The following is a 20,749-nucleotide window of genomic DNA, read 5'->3' as shown; positions in this document are numbered from 1 at the left end:
TATTTCTTTGTTTTTCACTTTTTAGGGCTGCACCCATGGCACCTACCTTCATAGGATGGCCCACCCATAGGTTGACCCAGTCATCTAAGGTCAGAGCTTTCACTGTTCTTTCAATGATCAGTCTAATGAATGATTAGTTAAAACAGAGCTCCCAACCAAATCTCCCCTAAGAGCTCCCTAACCATTTTCCTCTAGAATCCCTGAAATACAGAAACTTCTGAGACCATTTATACACTTGTTGGGTAGGATAGAAAAGGCTTCAGCTTTGCTTGTATGAGTAGGAATCATAAAAACAATGAAATCTCAGGAACCCAAGTCATTAGTCTTTTGTTAAGTAGGCACAGCCTATAATTTTAGAAGGTATAGCTGAATTGCCCAATAATGTAGTCATGTAATTCCCAGCTTATGCTTCTATTGATTGTGGGGTTCAAAAAGCTGCAGAACAAGTGGAAGCAGACGATGCTTCACTATGGTTATTGAATCAGCAGATTCCAGGGTAGAGTTACACATTGTAAGCAGCCACCTGAAATATCCACAAACTTTGCAAGAGCCATTAGTCTCTTGCTTTATTTATGCATAGCAGGATTACCAAAGAAAAATTAGGTTCCCCCCGCCAAAAAAAAAGACTAAAGATAAAGCCTGAAGGGCAAAAAGACTCATTCACGTGTTGTGTGTCTCCCCTATGAAACTAAACCTCTCCATTCCTTGGGTGATACACATCCATGCATACACTTACTACATATCTAGCAAACATAAATCATATGCCCAGGGTATAAACTTTAGACCCATAACAGAGTGATTGATTCTACTACATCCATGTGTCACTATTAAAAGCAGATTGTCATTTAGAACAAGGAAAAAAAGCAGAAAAAAAAAAAAGATTAATTTCACAGGCTCATTTAAAATACTAATTGTTAACCCTTGGGTGTGGAAGAGTTACTGGGTGCTTGTTAAATGCAGATTCCAAGAGGTTGAATCAAGATGTCTAGGGTTGGCCCCAAATATATGCATTTTTAGTAAACACTCCAAGTGATTTTCACCTGATGTGGCCAGGTCCACTCTTGCAGAAATTCTAATATAAAACCCCAGCTCTAATGTATCACACAGAAAATTTGAACCACATGTGTAAGAAAAGGGAAAGAGATCTAAGGAGACAAATTTTCTGAAAATGTTCATATTCCCAAAGACTAAACCCTACTCTCTTGGCACATCTATGATTCTTAAGTAAAACACACAGGTTTAAAATGTCCCTTTCTGCAAAATTTGACTCAGAAGTGTATTTGTGCAAAGGCTTAGTGAATCTCAATCATTCTTAAATTCTATTATGTACTTTGGGGGAAAAGCAGGGTAATTTCTCACTGTCTCCAGTGAAGGAAGAACCTTATTTTATTAAAATCCTAAAATAGTTAGGAAGAAAAGCGGCTAGAAAATTGCAGTGAGAGAGAATCTGATATTATGTTAATTCACAAACCCTGAAGCTTTTGAGCAACACACAGCAGGACAGGGAGTACTTCAGGGACATGAGTGTTCTTATTTGTGGAAGTCAAGACTTTCCAGCACCTGAAAGCCATAATCATAGCAGATTTCTCCAAGTTCTATATTGCTTTTAGGAAACAGACATCCTAAAAATAGTTACATGAGGATCTGCTTGAGTTTGAAAGAGGAACTTTGTGTCTATACTTAGAAAAGCTCAAGCTGAGACAGAGAAAAGTATTAAAAGCTTTTCAATAGAGCTATAAAAGAAAGATAGAAAGATGAAAGAAAGAGAAAGAAAGAAAGAAAGAAAGAAAGAAAGAAAGAAAGAAAGAAAGAAAGAAAGAAAGAAAGGAAGGAAGGAAAGGAAGCACACATATCTCCTAGGTAAGAACAAGATTTTTTTAAGAAGAAAATAAAAAAATTAGAAATGTAAAAAAATTCAGAAAGACTGAGACAAGGGGCACTTTCATTGGAGAGCGGCTTGAAGACATCTTATTGGCATTTGTTCTGATATGGACTGTTTCTTTAATCTTCCTACTTCTCTAGTCTGACTCTGTCTTCATCTTTTGCTTTCTCCTCTATAATGGCTAACTAGAAAGAGCTGGACTTGAGATCAGAACGACTGATTACTGTCACTGTTATGATCTGAATTAGGTTTCCCAACGTTTATATGTGAAGCACCAACCCCCATAACCTCAGAATCTGACTGTATTTGGAGGTAGGGCTTTAGAGGGGTGATTAAGGTAAATAAGGCCATTAGTTCAGCCCTAAGCCAATCTGACTGATGTTCTTAGGAGAGGGGACTGGGACACAGAGAGAGATACACCAGTGATGGGCGTATAGAGAGAAAATATTGTTGAGGACACAGTGAGAAGATGCACATTTGCAAACCAAGAAGAGAGGCCTCAGAAGAAACCAAATGCAGTCCTGAACCTCTAACCTTCAGAACTACTAGCAAATAAATCCCTGTTGTTTGTGGCCCCCAGTCTGTGGTATTTTGTTGTGGCCTCTCTAGTAAACTAAGACAAAAACCCTGTCCAAGTTACCTAATTAGCTTGTTTCTTCATTTGTAAAACAGATAAAAACAAAACTGACCCTATCTATGCAGAATTAACTGCAAATGGGGTTATCCAAATGTAATCCCTAGAGAGTTTGTTCTGAGAAGCACTTCCCTGGTGCTCTCCCTTGCCTATGTTCGAAACTAGCTGTGGCCTCAGGAGGCACAGATATGCCCACAACCATCACTAAGATCACACTTCAAGTGGTAGATTCCTGAGACCTGGGTTTGTTTGTGCTCCTTGGCTCAAGCTGTTGACAGGTGAGGACAAAGACAGGTACACATTAAGTTGGAGTAAAAAAGTTCTCTAGCCTATCCCATTTTCTGTATTTCTGAAAATGATAACAAATATTCCAGGTTGGAAAGGAAAAAATCATCTCAATATTTGCTCATTAAGTACATTCAAACTGAGGAAAGAAAAGTGAAGACATTGATATTTGGAAAGTGAGTTGAAATGGGAGTAAACAAGGACTTTTAATTAGATTTCTATAATATAGAGAGTTATATAATGTATAGATATAAAAATGAAAAGTATTCAAAAAACATTGAGACAAAAATAATTGAAATGCAATTGGATTCAATTTAAGGGGTTAAAGAGGGCTATGCAATTAAATATGGCATAAAAGAAAAACAAAAATTAAAAATGATTCTAAAAATATAAGCAGCCTTTTAGAGAATACTGAAATATTTGTTTATCAAATAAGCAGACATCACAAAAATAGTAAATGTGCAAAATCAAATATTAGATTTCAAATCAAAACACCCCTTCAATTCTCAGGTATCAGAAATGAGCTCATAGGCGCCAAACAATTGAAAAACTAAATTGTTTCCCTAAAATAGAAAAAGAAAAAGAAATGAAAAGAACATTAAATATTACAATAGATTATTTAGACATCTCTTGATTTTTAGAAAGTTCTAATTGTTTTCTAGCATGTGATTCTCAAACATTCGTCTGAATCAGCATCACCTGGAAGCCTGGTCATAACAAATCGCTGGCCCCTAGCCCGGGTCTTCTGATTCATGAGGTCTGGGAATGAAGCTCAAGAATTTGCATTTGTGACAAATTTCAACAAGATGCTGAGGTTGCTGGTATAAGGACACTTTGTGAACAAATATCCTACAATAAAAAGGTTGGAGTTCCAGATGAATACAATGGATTGAAAATATTCATTTATTTGCAAAAAAGGCTGCTCTGTATTTGCATTTATGTTACTCTTCCCATTAAAAAAAATATAATTTGTAAGAGCTGAAAACCATATAAAAGGCAATTAGCCTAAAAGACCATAGAAAGCAAAAGGCTAGGTGCCCTTTGGGAACAGGCAATGGCAAACAGAAGTATGCAAGGCTCTAGAGAACTGCAGGCATCAGGTATCTCTTAAAGAAGCGTAAGGGGTAGGACTGAAAATAGGAGAATTAGTTCAAAATCCAGGGTAAGCAAGCCCCAGATCTCCTCCTATATCCCAGCAGAAGATTGCATGTTTATCATCAGAAGGAAATAAACCACGAAGGACTTGGTGTAAGAGAAATATGGCAAAACTTGGGAAGTATTTTTATTTTTGTTTTTTGTTTTTTTTATTTTCTTCTTGCCTGCACCAGCACCATGAAGAAGTTCCCAGCCTAGTGACTGAACCTGCATGATAGCAGTGACTCAAACCACAAACATGAGAATGCCAGATCCTTAGCCCACTGCACCACAAGAGAACTCAGGGACCAACAAGGGATTAATCTCCAAAATATTCAAACGTCTCATGTAGCTTTATATCAAAAAACAAAAAGCCCAATCAAAAAATGGGCAGAAGATCTAATAGACATTTCTCCAAAGACAGATGGCCAAAAAACACATGAAAAGATGCTCAACATCACTCATTATTAGAGAAATTAATATCAAAACTATAATGAGGTATCACCTCACACTAGTCTGAATGGCCATTATCAAAAATTCTACAAATAATAAATGTTGGAGAGAGTACTGAGAAAAGGGAACCCTCCCCTACACTGTTGGTGGTAATGTAAATTGGTGCAACCATGGTAGAGGACAGTATGGAAGTTCCGCAGAAGACTAAAAATAGAACTACCATATTATCCAGCAATCCCACTCCTGGACATATTTCTGGAGAAAACCATAATTCAAAAAAATTACATGCACCCCAATGTTCAATGCAGCACTATTTACAATAGCCAAGACATGGAAGCAACCTAAAGGCCCACTGACAGAGGAATGGATTAAGAAGATATGATATATGTGTGCAATGGAATATTATTCAGCCATTAAAATGGATGAAATAATGCCATTTGCAGCAACATGGATGGATCTAGAGAGTATCATACTAAGTGAAGTAAATCAGACAAAGACAAATATCATATATCACTTATATATGGAATCTAATAAAAATGATACAGAGGAACTTATTTATAAAACAGAAAGAAACTCACGGATTACAAAACCAATCTTATGGTTTACCATAGACAAAAATATTGGGGGGAGGGAAGAATAGGGAGGGGTGGGAAAAATGTATACACACTCCTTATAAAATAGATGATTAACAAGAACCTACTGTATAGCACAGGAAAATCTACTCAATAGTTTCTCTTAATCTATATGGGAAAAAAAGAATGCATATATTTGTAGTATGACTGATTTACTTTGCTGTACACCTGAAACAAATACAACATTTCAAGTCAATCATATTACAATTAAATAAAATTTTTAAAAAAAGAATTCTAGGAAGTACTTTATTGAAAAGTCAGGGACATGAAAATCTACGCACTGAAAGGCAAGACCACACACCCTCCACCGCCACTCCACCCTTCACCCCTGGCTCTATCCTTTGAGCCCTGCCCAAAATACTAACTGGAAAGCAGAAAATTGACTACATCGTCTTTGGTGAAACAAATCAGGCTGAGAGAAAAGACCCATATATACTGATATTAGGCTTTCCCCAATGAAATGAGATTCCTATGCAATTCTTCTACATTGAAAACCACCAAAAATGCCCCCATGAACACAGAAATACATTCTAATCAGTATTGTAGTACTTCACTCTTAGGTCTAAATTCTTACCCAAGGGTTATCAGATATTGGAACAACTTACCTGACAGGATGACAAAGAACAAAATAAACAAATAGGATAACAGAATTTAGAGGAAAAAAAAAGCTAGTAAAAGCATCAATCAAAACAATGAACAAGTATAAATAGCACTTTTAACCAGAAAAAGAAAAGATATGAAAAAATACATACATAATTTTGTTTAAAAAGGAGCACTCTGAGAGCAACAACAAATATTAAATCATAATGACAGAAATGAAAGATAAAGCTGAGAAAATCTCCAATGAAGTACAGAAGTAAAGCAAAGAGATAAAAAGGGTCCCTATAAGTCAGTGGGCTGATTTTGCCCCTTAGGGGACAGTTAGCAATGTCCAGAGGCATCTTGTGTTGACACAACTGGGAAATGGCTGCTGCTGTCATCTAGTGAGTAGAGACAGGCCAGGGATGCTGCTAAACATCGGTTAAACAAAATTTCAGCAAGGAAGACCTGACTGAAATAAAGAGGTGTTTATGTAGGGTTTGTTAGAGCTGCAGCCTGGGAGACACATATTCCAGAAGCACTTGAACTGTGTTCCACTGGACTACAAAAGGGAGAATGCTTATAAAGGCAAAAACTTCAAGGTCATAGTTGCATGAGTTGTTTATCAAGAATTATAATTGGAGCAGGCAAGAAAAAAGGGTGCTTGTTAAGCAAGGATTGGCTGGGGTCTGAAATGGTTGCATAGTTACAAGGGGGAACAACCTTGAGATCACAAGGTTGCAGCTTGCAGATGTAATTTTTAAAATAGCTGGTAGTGTCCTTGACTTTGGTACAGTTTAAAGAAATTCCAGTTCTCAGTAGTATAGGGATGAGTCTGAAACTAGATCCTCAATGGTTGCCCGACTTCATCTTGCAGACCTAAACTGCGATTATTCTCTTATGTTTTTTAAATTTTTTTTAGTTAAAATATGGTTGACTTACAAGGTTCTGTCAATTTCTGCTGTACAGCATAGTGACACAGACATATATATGTGTGTGTGTGTGTGTGTATGTACATATATATATATATATATATATATATATATACTCTTTTTATCATATTATCCTCCATCATGCTGTATCACAAATGATTGGATAAGGTCCCTGTGCGATACAGCAGGACCTCATTATGATTTCAACCTGCTATCACATCCTGGAATGCACAGGGCAGTCCCCCAGCATGAAAAATTATCTCTCCCCAAATGTCAAGGATACCAAGGTTGAAAATCCCTGCCATAAGATACTGCAGTCACCTAAATATGAATCTCTCCATCTCCTACAAAAATGTACAAATCAACAAGGAAAACAAATAAAACTGTTCATAATCCACATCAACAATGCAGGAGTCAAAACTTATTATCAACTTCAAATTGCTTGTAAATAAGGAAATAAACATCCAAGTCCAGAAAGGAAGTCAGAGCAAAGGGTATGAGAGAGAAGGAAGGAAGAGAGGAGAGGGGAGTGGCAGAGAGGATGGGGGAGGGAAGGGAGAGAGAGTCTGGGAGTGGTGGATACTGGACAAAATAGACCCCGGAGGGAGAAATTCCACCCTAAGTGGAAACATACTAAAAATAGCTTCAGTTGGGAAAACTGGCATCTGGTAAAATCAAAAGGAAAGAGTTTGAGAGTGCACAGACCAGGAGGCACCATCAGGCACTCTGGGAGTGGGGTGCGCTGGGGTCCCATATGGAAATTAAGGGTCCCACAGCAACAAAAGAGAATCGCACCCTGAATACACACCACCTTGCTCCATCCCAAAAAAGGAACCATTGGTTAAAGAGAATGTAATTCAGGATAACACTGAAGGAGGGTCCTAAAACAAAGAAATAAATAAAATAAAACAAAACAAAACAAAACTACAAAAGCACCTACACTTCTGGTTTACAGTATAATTGATCATCTCAGGAAAATAAGACAATCCCAATAATTCTCTGAAGAGATTTAATCTCTTCAAAGTAATTCTTATGCGACTGAATACCGACTTTTGATCTTTCTGAGGTATTAGCAAGTTGGTCGAACCACAGTTTCAGCTTTTTCTAGAAAACACAATCTTGTATCCACGAATCTCTTAGTTTTACCATCTTTTGTAATGCTCATATGTTGAGAATTTCCCAAATCATCAAGTCCTGGCTCCTCTTTGTTTAAAAGTTCTTCCCTCAATGTATCATTTTCCTCTCCCATTTTACTCTCAGCAGCAAAAAGAAACCAGGCTACATGTTCAACACTTGAAAGCTCCTCAGCTCAATATACAATTTGGTCATTTCCAAATCCTGCTTTCCACGTAATTGCAAGCAATATTTCTGCTGAGATTTCTGCCACTATATAACAAAGATCCCCTTGCCTCGGGTTTCTGATAACACGTTTCTTGGGTTCGTGTTCAGCTTTTTTTATTCTTCACAATTCTCAAAAATATCTTTAGGTGTCCTGCTAATGCTTCTTTACCTGAGTATACGGAATTATCAACTCAAAAGCTCCAAATCACCCATGGCTAGAGAAAGAAATTTGAACCCTGGACTCCAGGGCTAAGTTGACAGGAATAGCTAATAGGAAAGCCCTTTTGCTGATGGTGACCATCCACCATAGGGGGGATATAACAGCTAAACACATATGTTTGAGTCCTGTGTCTGCTGCTGACCATCTGGGTGACCTTGAGTACATCTTTCAGCCTCTCTGAGCTTCAATATCCTCATCTGTGATGTGGAGATTAAAATATCTACTCATAGGGTTGTTCTGAGGCTTAAAAAGTTACTGAATATAAGTAAGGTACTTAGCACAGTGCCTGGCTTGTGGTAGGTGTTCTTTAGATAGAAACTAAAAGATATTATCTCTGTGCTCCCTGATAAGTGCAGCAAAGACTGGATCATCAACAATACTGTTCCTGGGATCCTTGAATGACAAATCCAGGGGACAGTCCAGGACAGTGCATCAGGAAGAACCCAGGCCACTGTAACCATGAGGAGCCAGAAGTGAGCTGGGTATACATTTATAGAGCAGGTGAAATATTCTGTTTTTTTTCTTTCTTTCTTTTGATGGCTGCACCTACAGCATTAAGAAAGTTCCCAGCTAGGTGTCCAGTAGGAGCTGCAGCAGCCAGCTACACCACAGCCACAGCAACACCAGATACAAACTTCATCTGCAACCTCCGCTGCTGCCCGTTGCAGTGCCACATCCTTAACCCACCAAGTGAGGGATCAAACCGGCATCCTCGCAGACACTGTCAAGTTCTTAATTGGTTGAGCTACAAAAGGAACTCCCAAATATTCTGACTTTGCTTCTCCCTTTGAGATAGTTTTTGATGTTTATTTTGGAGTGTAGTATTTCAGGGTCCACACACACACACACACACCAAGATATTCCTTCCCCCAGAACAGGAAAACTTATACATGAATCGGCACCACCTGCAAGTCTTGTCGAAGCATGAACTGCTGGGCCCCAACCCCTGAGTTTTTGAGTCTGTAGGTCTGGGTGGGGCTACAGAATTTACATCCTAACAGTTCCCTGTTGATTATTGCTGCTGCTGGCCCCAGAACCACATTGGGAGAACTGCTGTGCTAGAGAATGAAACAATACAGATGTTTCTTCTGAAATTATATGGCATTCTACAAAGCCACCTATTAACAGCCACCTAGGATTAAAATGGCCTTTAAATAAGAATGAAGGACCTGATGATTTTTTTTACGCAACCAGCAGAAATATAAGCAGACAGCCCTTACGTCTGAGAACTAAATTTAAACAGTTCTTTTTAAATTGCAATCCATAATATTCTTTTTTTTTCTCCAAAATGTAGAGCCTGTAAAGCCTTTACCCATTTTATTAATACCGGCTGTTATGAAACATTACCATAAATCACGCTTCAGTTTTTGCAGAGTGGTTCAATAAAGTAGGGTAATATAAGTTAGAGACAAATTCTTATTCTCATTGCCCAAGAGGATAAACAAAGGATAAATTACATTCAAGGAGTTCGACCTTAGCAGGAATTTTGAAGGCATTCAATATCTACCAAAACTAATCAGCTACAGCCTTCTGGGGAAAAAATTGGGATATTTCTATTTTTTTAGTTTTTCCATGGGATGGCTATAAAAGTAGAGGATTTCATTTTGATTTTTAAATAACATAAAGTCTTAAAATTCTTCTACCTCATTTCAACACACCAAAAAATTTGATGAAGCACTTTCAGTATTTTTAATGTATTTTTTGTTTTATTATTACTATCTTTTTTGTCTTTTTAGGAATGTACCCACAGCATACAGAAGTTCCCAGGCCAGGGGTTGAATCAGAACTGTAGCTGCCAGCCACCACCACAGCCACAGCAATACCGGATCCTCAATCCACTGAGCAAGGCCAGGGATCAAACCTACATTCTCACGGATACTAGCTGGGTTCGTGACTGCTAAGCCACAACAGGAACTTTCTTTTTAATGTATTTTTAAAAGACTTTAGTCAAAGATGAGCTAGATAAGGTAGACATATACCTCAGCATATTTACATATAGCACATTTTGTGCATGTGTGCATGTGAGTGTGTATGTGTGTGTTTATAACATGTGGTCCACAGAAAAGGGCTTATTTCCATACCATTGCATAAGGAATACTGTTTACCTGGTCTTGCACAAAGAGCATCAGGCCTGGGAATACAATCCATCCAGTTTATTAACCTCTGTGTTGCAATATATGAAGGTTGTGTCTCATATTTTTTCGATAAGCTTCTTTGCTGTAAAGTTCCTTGCTGCAAGAATTTTTGCAGCAAAATTTTGCCACAAAGCTAATTAGCCACAAGATAATTTTGCTATAAAAGATAAAATGATCAAAAATAAAAGAGGGACTTTAGAAAGGACGTAAAGAAACATGAGGATTGACTAACAAAATTAAAAAGAATTTGTTGCAAAACGTGGAGTTTTTGAATCCATTTAAAGTATGTATAGATTCATGGCAATACTGCACAAATAAACAATTTTATTTTGTGGATTGTACCTAAGCACTTGTCTTCAAAATCTTTTATTCATAGTATTATGCATTTTTTTAATTTTTCTTTTCTTTCTTTTTTTTTTTTTTTTTTTGTTTAGAGATTCATCTCCTCATTCAGTGTCACACTTTTTATTTTGGCTAAAAGTTCTTCATTAAAAGAAACATCAGGGGAGTTCCCATTGTAGCTCAGTGGTTAATGAATCCGACTAGGAATCTTGAGGTTGTGGGTTCGATCCCTGGCCTTGCTCAGTGGGTCAAGGATCCGGCGTTGCTGTGGCTCTGGCATAGGCTGGAGGCTACAGCTCCAATTAGACCCCTAGCCTAGGAACCTCCATATGCCATGGGAGTGGCCCTAGAAAAGGCAAAAAAAAAAAAAAAAAAAACCCACAAAAAAAAAACATACAAAAAAAAAAAAAGAAACATCAGTTTCCAAATATTAGGATACATATTGGTAACTGAGCTTTGTGTCGCTTTGTGAAGCTTTGTGAGAGTTTCTACCGTTATTTGCTCTTGACGTATTGTCATAGGCCCATTGATAGACATTCCGAAGTTCTGTGGGAAATGTGAGTTCAACCCTGTCAGCTTGATGAAGGCATCGGTAATGTCTCTAACTGGAAAAAATCTCAATGCATTCCAACCAGTTGAAACCAAACTGTCAAACCAGTTATTTTGTTTTCCAGAGCAAATTTCCTTTTGGCCAATTAGTTGTGTGGCAAAAATGCTCGTGGGAAGGATGTTTACAACAAGGATGTTCACAGTGAAAATACCCAGAACCATGAAAGAGTCCTTACTACTGACTTTATAAAAGATGTTCTGCTCAGGTCCCTGGCCCTCCCCTCCAACAAAATATAACAATCACATCCATGTTACTAAATCCAATTTTCATTTTCATTCCTCATCATATTTGATGTTTCCACGGCAAACTGACACTGATGACCACATCTTTCCTCTTGAAATAATCTCTTCCCTTGTCTTTCATGTCTCATGCTTTTGATTTTTCTCCTTCCTCTCTGGATGGTCTTTCTCTCCTTCTCTGGAGGCTGGAGCACCTCAAATCTATTGTCAGCTTGATTTTCCCTGTCTTAGTCTCTCCCTAATGCTCCTCCAGCAGCAGTCATTCTCCAAATGCCAATGCTCCTAAATTATATCTCAGTCTAAAACCCTTTTCCCAGCTTCATATCCATGTAACCAAAACTGACCGTATGATCCTTCCTCTAAAAATCTGATCCAGTGTTCTCTACCTTGGTTGCATAAAATCTGGGAGACCTATTTTCTCTCCCTGCTCTACTCACAATGTGTCACCATGTCTGTATATCTCACTTCCTAAATGGCTCTTGCATTATTTTACTTCTCTCCACCCCTACAGCCACCATCCTAGTACAAGGTATCACCATCTGCAGCCTGGATTCCTGCAGGTGTGAGACCTATACACCCTCATCCACTCTTGCTCCCTCCAATATATTCTCCATAATGCAACCAGCATAGCCTTCTCAAAACACAAATCTAAGAAACCTCTTAGAGAATTCAGTACCAACCAAGCTTCAGCCCACTTCACACCCACAGGGCAATAGACTCTCCATTCTCAGCCGAGAAAGTGGGAATGGTCAAACACAGCCATCTCCCTTCTAGCCCATCTCCCCCTCCACAAGGTAGTATCTCCTCATAGAGACAGAACTTGAAAGTTCATATTGAGATGTGAGTCCTCCTCCAACCATTTTGGGGGAAAATGGTAAACTGAGACCCTTCCGAAATTCTGTTTCTGGAAGAAGACGTCCCTTCCTTACCCCCATCCTAACTTTATAACCTGGCTTATAACAGCCCATCCATTTTTGTAGCACCCTTTTCAAAAATAATTGTTACTTGGTCCCATCTTTCTAGGGCCTGGACCTGCCCACACAACAGGAAGAACAAAGACACCAACTTTTACACAGCCCAGCAAATCATGAAAGTGTGTCCAGGCTTCAAATCACTTGAGTTTCTTTTTTCTTTTTTTCTTGGCAGAGTAATGTAAAATTAAAATAGGAAAAGATATTTAATATTTAATACTAAGCCTTAAAAAGAATTGTGCTCATTGGTATGTATCTAGATGCAAAGACTATGATGATAATAAGAGGGCAGAAGACACTGGCATACAAAGGGAAAAAACACACCTCTGATGATGTGACCTCTCATTTAAAACTCTGCAAAGGTTTGGCATTGCTCTCAGAACAAAAGGACATTCCTTACCACAGCGATGAGGCTCTGAAGAGACTGGAATCTTCTAAACCCCATCTCTACTGCTTCACCACCCACCCCCCTTCCATCCTGGGCTCCAGCCACACTGGCTCCTGCACTTCCTTCAATGCCCAGAGCTCCCACCTTCTCTTAAGTGCTGTTTGCTCCCTTCTGCTATATATACTCCTACTGAACTCTTGTTCATTCTTCAGCTGTCAGCCTAAAGCCTACCTCATCAAGTAAGCCTCTGACACTCGACACTCTGATCTCACACCACCATGTTCTTCTCCTTCATGGCACTTATCACAGTTGTGATTTTATGTTTATTAGTATGATTCGTTGAGTAATGTCAGTCTCCCACTCTAGACTGTAGGGCAGACTGTAATTGTTTTGTCATATATTAGATCCTCAGCACCTGGCACTGCCAGATACTCAATAAATATACCTGTAGAATAAATGAGGAGATAAACAAGAAAGATTAGCTGAGAATACATTAACGCAAACTCTGTAATAAATAACAGACAGCCTGCTAACGAATAATATGTCTACATAAAGAGGTGTACCCACAAAACCCCCAATTATCCATACCATGACTCTGGGGTGCTTCTGCCCTAACTGCTCATTTCTCATCAGTGTCAGTGAAATCCACAGACAGGGGGGTCTGGGGAGATAACTCCTACCCGGAACTTTCTCTTACAGTCTGGTCCTAAGTCATCCACTAAACTAGTTCCTGTCCCTCAGCTGGCCACATGCCAGGATGTCCCCACAGGCTGCTCACCTCTTTGGACCAGTCTCTTGTGCTAATCACAGAGATAAAAAGCAGTCGCTAACATGGCAGTTAGAGCCACTTGTGACCCAGCAACCCCCTGCAGAGAACCCCCTTTCTCCAGTCACTCATGCACCTCAGACTCACTCTAAGTCCTCCAAACATGCCGTTTTGGCTCTCCTCCTAAGCTTTGCATAGGCCATCACTTCTATCCACAATGGTCTTCCCAGCGTCCCCTCCATCCTTCACACTTCTACTTGGTGGTCACCTCCTTCTAACAAACCATGCTATCCCAAAAAGGCTTGACTGGGTGCTTCACCTTTGCAGCTCTCCACTCCCTTGTGCCTCCCTAATCATAATGTGCCTCATGGTGCACCTGCCTTGCTGTGTCCTATTCAGCTCTTCCTTGCTAGTCCTTGAGGGCAGAGCTCTTTCAGAGCTGCATCCTCAGAGCTTGGCACAGGGTTAGAAATGAGTAGGCAATGAGTAAATAATTATGTGGGCAGAGAAAAGCCTCAGATTCTACTGCTGCAGCAGCTCAGAGTTCAATCTGTACTGTAGTTTTGCAATTCACACCAATTTTTGTTCTGTTTGCATCTACACAGGTTCAGCACCACTGCATAAACCCTCAGACACATTCCTTCCCTAATACTCATTCGGCAAAAATGCCTTTGATAAAATGTTGCCTTCTGTGTGTTACTGAGTACAAGGCATTTTGTAGCCTTCTCTACATGTTGATAGGAAAAAATTAATTTTTCCAGAATCAGTACAATTTAAAATAATTCTCTCCCTGCTAGCTTCGAGGCTTGTACTTTACTATAGCACTTGCAAAAATATGTTACAGGAAACATCATTATCCAGGATGTTAATTGGTATTATGCAAAAAAAGAAATATTCCAAAGTAAAATATGTTTGAGAAACACTAGGTTTAAAAGAGTTAAAACACTAGGTTTAAAGAGTTCCTGCTGTGGCACAGTGGTTTAAGAATCCGACTGCCACAGCTTAGGTCACTGCAGAAGTGCAGGTTCAATCCCAGGCCCAGCGCAGTGGGTGAAAGGATCCAGGTTGCCACAGCCATGGTGTAGGTCACAGCTGTCACTTGAATTCAATGCCTTGCCCTGGAACTTCCATACGCCACAGGTGTGGTCATAAAAAATTAAAAAATAAATAAAAAATAAAAAGTTAGACAAGTGTCTTTACTGTAGGAATTCTCAGAGCCTTTAACAAGTTAGTCTACATTGTGACTTTCCAAGAGGAGAGTAGGATTCACAACTATTTCTCAAACATGTTAAACCACAGAGCTCCTACCCCACCCTTTCTGTGCATTTGGGGGGAACTAGTCTTCTACAGAACTCACACTGGGAGATGCCACTTTATGACAATTTTCTATATCTTATACTAAATGTTCCCTCAGCTTAAAGACTCAATTTTCTGCCTTATATGGGATTATACTATTCATCAGACTTACGTCCACTCACATATACAAGTGGCATCCATGGTCCCCTACCTTGTGCATGAATGCACACAGCTAAGCAAGCACTGTTTAGCACAGTTCTGCCTCTGAGGGATCTTGTCCATAAAGCAGGATAAGCAGATGTGGTGTGCCAAAGGAGCAGGCTACATCCTCCGCTGAGAAGTACCAAAGGTGTAGAACGCAAGTCCCCAACCCCACCCTCCCAGGATACCAGGGTAAACAGTTCTTTTCTCATTTTTGTCTAGGATGTAGAACTGGCCCAGCTGGTTCTAAACCATTCCTGGGCCCCCCCTGGCACACACCCCCAACACACACACATGATATTTTAATTTTATAAATATTTCTATAAAACACCATATCACAACCAAAAATTTTAAAAATATCATTTCTAAAGAACAATCAGACTCTGCCCTCCAATAAACTATTTTCCTAAAATCCTATATGAACAAGGAGTGAGGGTATGGACACAGAAATTCACAGATCGCCAGCTTCACTACCTCTTGGGTGACAGCAGAGGAGGCGACTATCCCCATTAAACAGCCCAGCCCTCAGCTTTCAAGTCCAGCTTTGCGACAGTCATGCTAGTGTTTGCAGCATTTAAGGTCACACCACCTAATCTATTTGCAGAACCCTTATATTCTGCAGAATTTATGATAATAGCCCTGTTTCCTTTTGTAGATCAATAAGGCTTCAAAACTGAGAGCTGAGAAAGTGTAAATCCACTGTGGGTATAAAACCCACTGAATTATACGTTTATTTACTATTCCTCACAGCATGTGAGCTGATCTAATAATTCATGTGTGACTCTAGAAAATGTGTTAAATTGTATGAGCCTCAAAGTACGTGTATCCGGATTGGGGGAAAGAGAAGGCAGAAGAGAGAGAGACAGGAACTAATTTGACCAATATTTACTGAGTGCTTGCTTTGTCTTCATCAGTGTGGGGTAAGGAAGGAGGAAAGCCGAAAGTGAAAGGACAAGTGGTCCCTCCCTTAGCACAAGACCAGCATGGCACCAATACCCCTGACACGAGAGGAGAGGAAAGATGGGCTGGAGGCAAAGGCTAAGGCCATGCAAGGACGGAATGAAAGGCACAAGGTGGGACAGCAGAGGACTGTGATAACAAATGAGCCACTCAACACCTGTAAAGGAATGACCTTACCTTGATGTTGCTCCTTCAAGGCAAACTTTATATTCAGCTACTTTGTTCTAAGCAGACACTTGCTACACCTTCTAAATAGCAACAAACCTCCAATGCCTCTTGTGACCCTTAATTTTTTCATTTTACTGATTTATATTTTTTCCATTATACTTGGTTTACAGTGTTCTGTCAATTTTCTACTGTACAGCAAAGTGACCCAGTCTCACACACATATAAATATATATACACATTCTTTTTCTCACTTTATCCTCCATTATATTCCATCACAAGTGACTAGATATAGTTCCCTGTATTGTATAGCAGGATCTCATTGCTTATCCACTCCAAATGCAATAGTTTGCATCTATTAACCCCAGACTCTCTGTCCATCCCATTCCCCCCCTCCCCCTCCCCCTCCCCCTTGGCAACCACAAGTCTGTTCTCCAATTAAGCCTTAATTTTTTTTTGTGTTTTAAAAAAAATTTATTAACGTATAGTTTATGTACAATATTATATGTTAGAGGTGTATGAAATAGTGATTTACAATTTTTAAAGGTTATACTCCATTTATAGTTAATATAAATTATTGGCTATATTCTCCTTGTTATATAATATATCCTTGTTCCTTATTCTATACCTAATAGTTTGTACCTCTTAATCCCCTATCCTTATACTGGCCTCCCCCCTTCCCTCTCCCCACTCTCAACCCTTAATTTTTAAAACAGCTGCTGCCAACACCGAGGTACTATCCATGATCTGTTATATTCCATGTGTCTTATGTACACATAGAATCAAAAATGGAGCCACTATCCACCCTACCCCTAGCCATTTTTTGACCACACAAAGCCCATCCAACTTACTTCCTCCACCTTGTCCTCCACAGTGGGAATGTCAGGGCTGAGGAAGTGGGTGGGGTGAACAACTCTCTTATGGCTCACTCCACGTCCTCACATGAGAAGACAGAAAGACAAGCAAAATCCAGGAGGCTCCTCCAGCAGCTCACAACCTAACGGGGACGAGGGGGTGAGGGTGGGGGAAGTGGGGGAATGGGGGTTGAGCGGGAGTTGCTGAGGGGAGGGTGGGGAGAGGACGCACAAACAGATCATCATAAGGAGAGAGGAAGGACATGAGGATGGCACGACCTGAGCACAGTGAAAACAGACTCAGGAGCTCACACATGTTACTTGCTTCATCATTCACACTCCGATCATTGTCATTTTTTGGATGAGGAAACCAAGTCACAGAATTAAACCCAGCAAGCCTGTTCCAGAGCCACAATCTCAACGACCACCATATACTTCAATCCCACACCCCCACTTTGGCTGGCACCTTCTGCCATTTCCTCCCATCAGATCCCCCCAAACGTTATAGCACTGCTCTCTTTTTTCCCCCTGACTCTTACGAACCCATCCAGGCACCTGGAAGGGAGGTGAGAGATGGTGCTGTGGGTTGGGTCTGGCACCATGGGTGTGAGGTAGCAACTTCTTTCCTTAACTAATTTTTTTAAAAACTTTTTAACTGAAATCTTGGACTGTGGCCAGTGCAAGTCATGTCTGACTCAGTAGAGCCAGAAATACAAAAACAAATAGAGAGAAAAACCTTTGGATTTAGCCTTAAGTCACTTCTCAACTATGAGAGGAAGAACATATCAGTTAATGATATCAAGATCTTGAATTCACTTAGCACTTTTTCCCCAGTGTCAATGTAAGCCATCCAGGGAAACAGTCACTCCAGACTCAGAATTAGGAGGAAGGAGCCTTCTGAATAACTTTTGAATAAATGGAGTCTGTGGCTATTTTAATAATTATCTGGGTAAACTTCCAGTCTGGTTAAAACTTGCCCTTGGTGTAGGGTAGGGCTTCTGCTTTCCAAAAACTCCCAATACACATCTCATTTCATCCTCGCAACCCCATAAGGCAGATTTTACCACATTTCACAGCTAGGAAGCTGAAATTTAGATATTTTAAAACACAAATTAAAAAATTTGGAGTTCCCATTGTGGCTCAGCAGGTTAAGAACCGGACTAGAATCCATGAGGATGAAAGTTCAGTCCCTGGCCCTGCTCAGTGGATTAAGTATCCAGATTTGCCACAAGCCTGCAACATAGGTCGAAGATGTGGCTCAGATCCTGTGTTGCTGTGGCTTTGGAGTAGGCCAGCAGCTGCAGCTCTGATTCGACCCCTAGCCCCAAGAACTTCCATATGCCCCAGGTGCGGCAGTAAATAGGAAAAGAAAAGGGAAAAAAAAAAGAAATTCTTGAGTATGTAAACATGCAAAACGTACTACAAAACCTCATTTTTCTATAAAATTATTACCCCAGTTTGGAAAACTACCAAATGCACCACCATGAGAAAAAACCATTATTTGAACTCTGTTTTGAAAAGGGGAACCACCTAGGCACAAACACACATCTCCTCCACTGAAGCTGCTTTTAACACCGCTTAATATCACTCCAGCGGGCATCCTAAACCACGTTTCAGCCCCATTCACAGCGGGCTTTCTGCTATTGAAAAGAAACACTGCGTCTTAACTTCTGCACAGCCGTGACCTGACACTTGACTGATTAGACTATTTCTAGTTGCAGCTGTAGGTATTTGGGTTCAAAGTGAAACAACCCCTGGAGACAGTGAAGTGTTTAAATTCTCCAACTACTAAAGCTAAGGGCTTATCTCTATCTAGGGCCTGCCTATTCTCACAGTTGAAAACACTTGACGAAAAACCCTCTCTTTAAAAGAAAGAAAGAAAAAAACGACATGACTGAAGTGTGAAGAAAACTGGGTGGTCACTAAATGCTGCAGTTTTAAATGGACAGTTTCTTGCAGAAACACGATGGGACAAAAGAGGCCCATTTGCCTTGTAACTGTCATCCTCCCAGCTGAGCCACCTCACACAATGGAAACTGACTCACCTCATTTGTGATCCCAGCTCCCCAAGTCAACACCCTCAGTCTCTTCTTACAAGACAGGGAAAGCAATGCCTGTTGTAGGACAGCAGGGTACCATCATTTTCTAGGGCCGCCGTTAACAAAGGACCACAAACTGAGTAGCTTGTCATCTCACAGTTCTGGAGACTAAAAGTCTGAGATCAAGGTGTTGGCAGGCTTGGCTCCTCTTAAGAGCTGTAAGGGAAGGCACTGTTCCAGCCCCTTCCCCTGACCTGCAGATGCCCTCTTCAAGTTCACATAGTGTTCTCTCTGCATTAATGCCTGTGTCCAAATTTTCCCTTTTCATAAGGACGCCAATCATAATGGATCAGGACCCACTCTAATCCTGATTTTAACTTGATTGCCTCTGGAAAAAAACAAAAACAAAAACAAAACCACTCTCCAAATAAGGTCAGTACACTATAGGGGGTGAGGGACTAGGACTTGAACCTATGATTTGGGGGAAAGGAAGATTACATTTCAACCTGCCACACTGGGAGAGAACATTTTTAAAGCCTGTGGCATTGTCAGCATTCAAAAACTGGTTCCTAATTTTCTCCAGTCCTGGCACCGCCCTTGCCGGTCTTATACCTCAGGGTAAGTTATTGAAACTCTCTGAGTGTGAGGCCCATGCCTGTGAAGTAAAGGGGCTGGAATTGTGGGTTTTAAAGGGCCTCCTACTAATACTCTCTGCATCTGCACCTTGTTGATGCCTTTTTCTTTTCTAATACATATATTTGCATTTTATCACTTCTACCACAACAGTCTGGTTTTTCCTTCCTTTGTTCTATCTTTCCATGTTTCCTTCCCTTTTTTATGCCTAGAAGCATCTCTGCCAATCAATGTGAATGCATTTTTAATGGCACAGCAACATAGCTATGCTTGAGTTTACTCACGTTATTAGGGGGAAAGATGGACTTTATTAGCTGAGTTAATTTTCCCACCAATCCTTGGGATAAAGGAAAATAAGTCTTAAGGGTTTTTTTAGACGTGCTTATAAAAATCCCAAACAGCCAAGCCATTCCTAGGAAGCAAATCAAAATGCCCTTGACCTTCATGGAAGTTAAGTAAGGAACCATGTAACAAAGTGTTTCAGAAAGTAAATGACTAAGAGAATCATACAAGTTTAATACATAGGGGAAATGTAGGTTCCTCTGAGATCCATCAAAAGAGTATTTTAAGATTCAGCAAGATGAAGTGTTTTGCCTGATTGTACACCAAATCCAGTGCAGTCAGAAGTACTATTTTGTCCAATAATGATTTAACTTTAACTTTAAAAGGAGGATTCCACCGTATCTTGTGAATGGTTTCACTGTAACAGAAACTGCACTAGAAATGATCTCTAGAGCTGCAATTGTGCCAGTGGGATCGTGAGTAACCTGGCGACATTGGGCACATTGCCACACTTTTCAGAATCTCATTTTCCATGTATCCAAAAAGAGAACAATAATCCTGCCCTCTTCTTGGAAATCTCAGAAGGATCAAAATATAATAAAGTGTGTCAAAGAACTTTTCAAAGCATAAAATCCTTTACAAGTGTGAGATACTTTCATTATTAGCTATGCACATACCTACCTTTTGCCAGCTAAATGAGGTCAGGCTGGCTCCCCACAGGCTCACTCCCCCACTTTAAATGGAAATTAAAACGCACCCGGGCCGGTGGGTTCACA

The 20,749-nt window shown here is 40.0% G+C and overlaps 1 long non-coding RNA gene across 1 annotated transcript in view; it reads right to left on the bottom strand.

Moving 5' to 3' along the window:
- The window catches only part of LOC102167127 (uncharacterized), a 99,277-nt gene extending 79,921 nt beyond the window's left edge, over nucleotides 1–19,356 (bottom strand). Inside the window, exon 1 of the long non-coding RNA XR_002342721.2 lies at nucleotides 19,065–19,356. This is a non-coding gene — a long non-coding RNA (uncharacterized LOC102167127). The remainder of the gene's footprint in view (nucleotides 1–19,064) is intronic.
- Between the last annotated feature and the right edge of the window lie 1,393 nt (nucleotides 19,357–20,749).

Source organism: Sus scrofa, chromosome 3, assembly GCF_054392235.1.
Source record: "Sus scrofa isolate SSC_HxYL_T2T_F1_AM1 chromosome 3, Sscrofa_HxYL_maternal_Yorkshire_Landrace_v2.0, whole genome shotgun sequence".
Classification (NCBI taxonomy): domain Eukaryota; kingdom Metazoa; phylum Chordata; class Mammalia; order Artiodactyla; family Suidae; genus Sus; species Sus scrofa.
The sequence above is the reverse complement of the archived record's forward strand: the minus strand, read 5'-3'. Positions and strand labels throughout refer to the sequence as shown.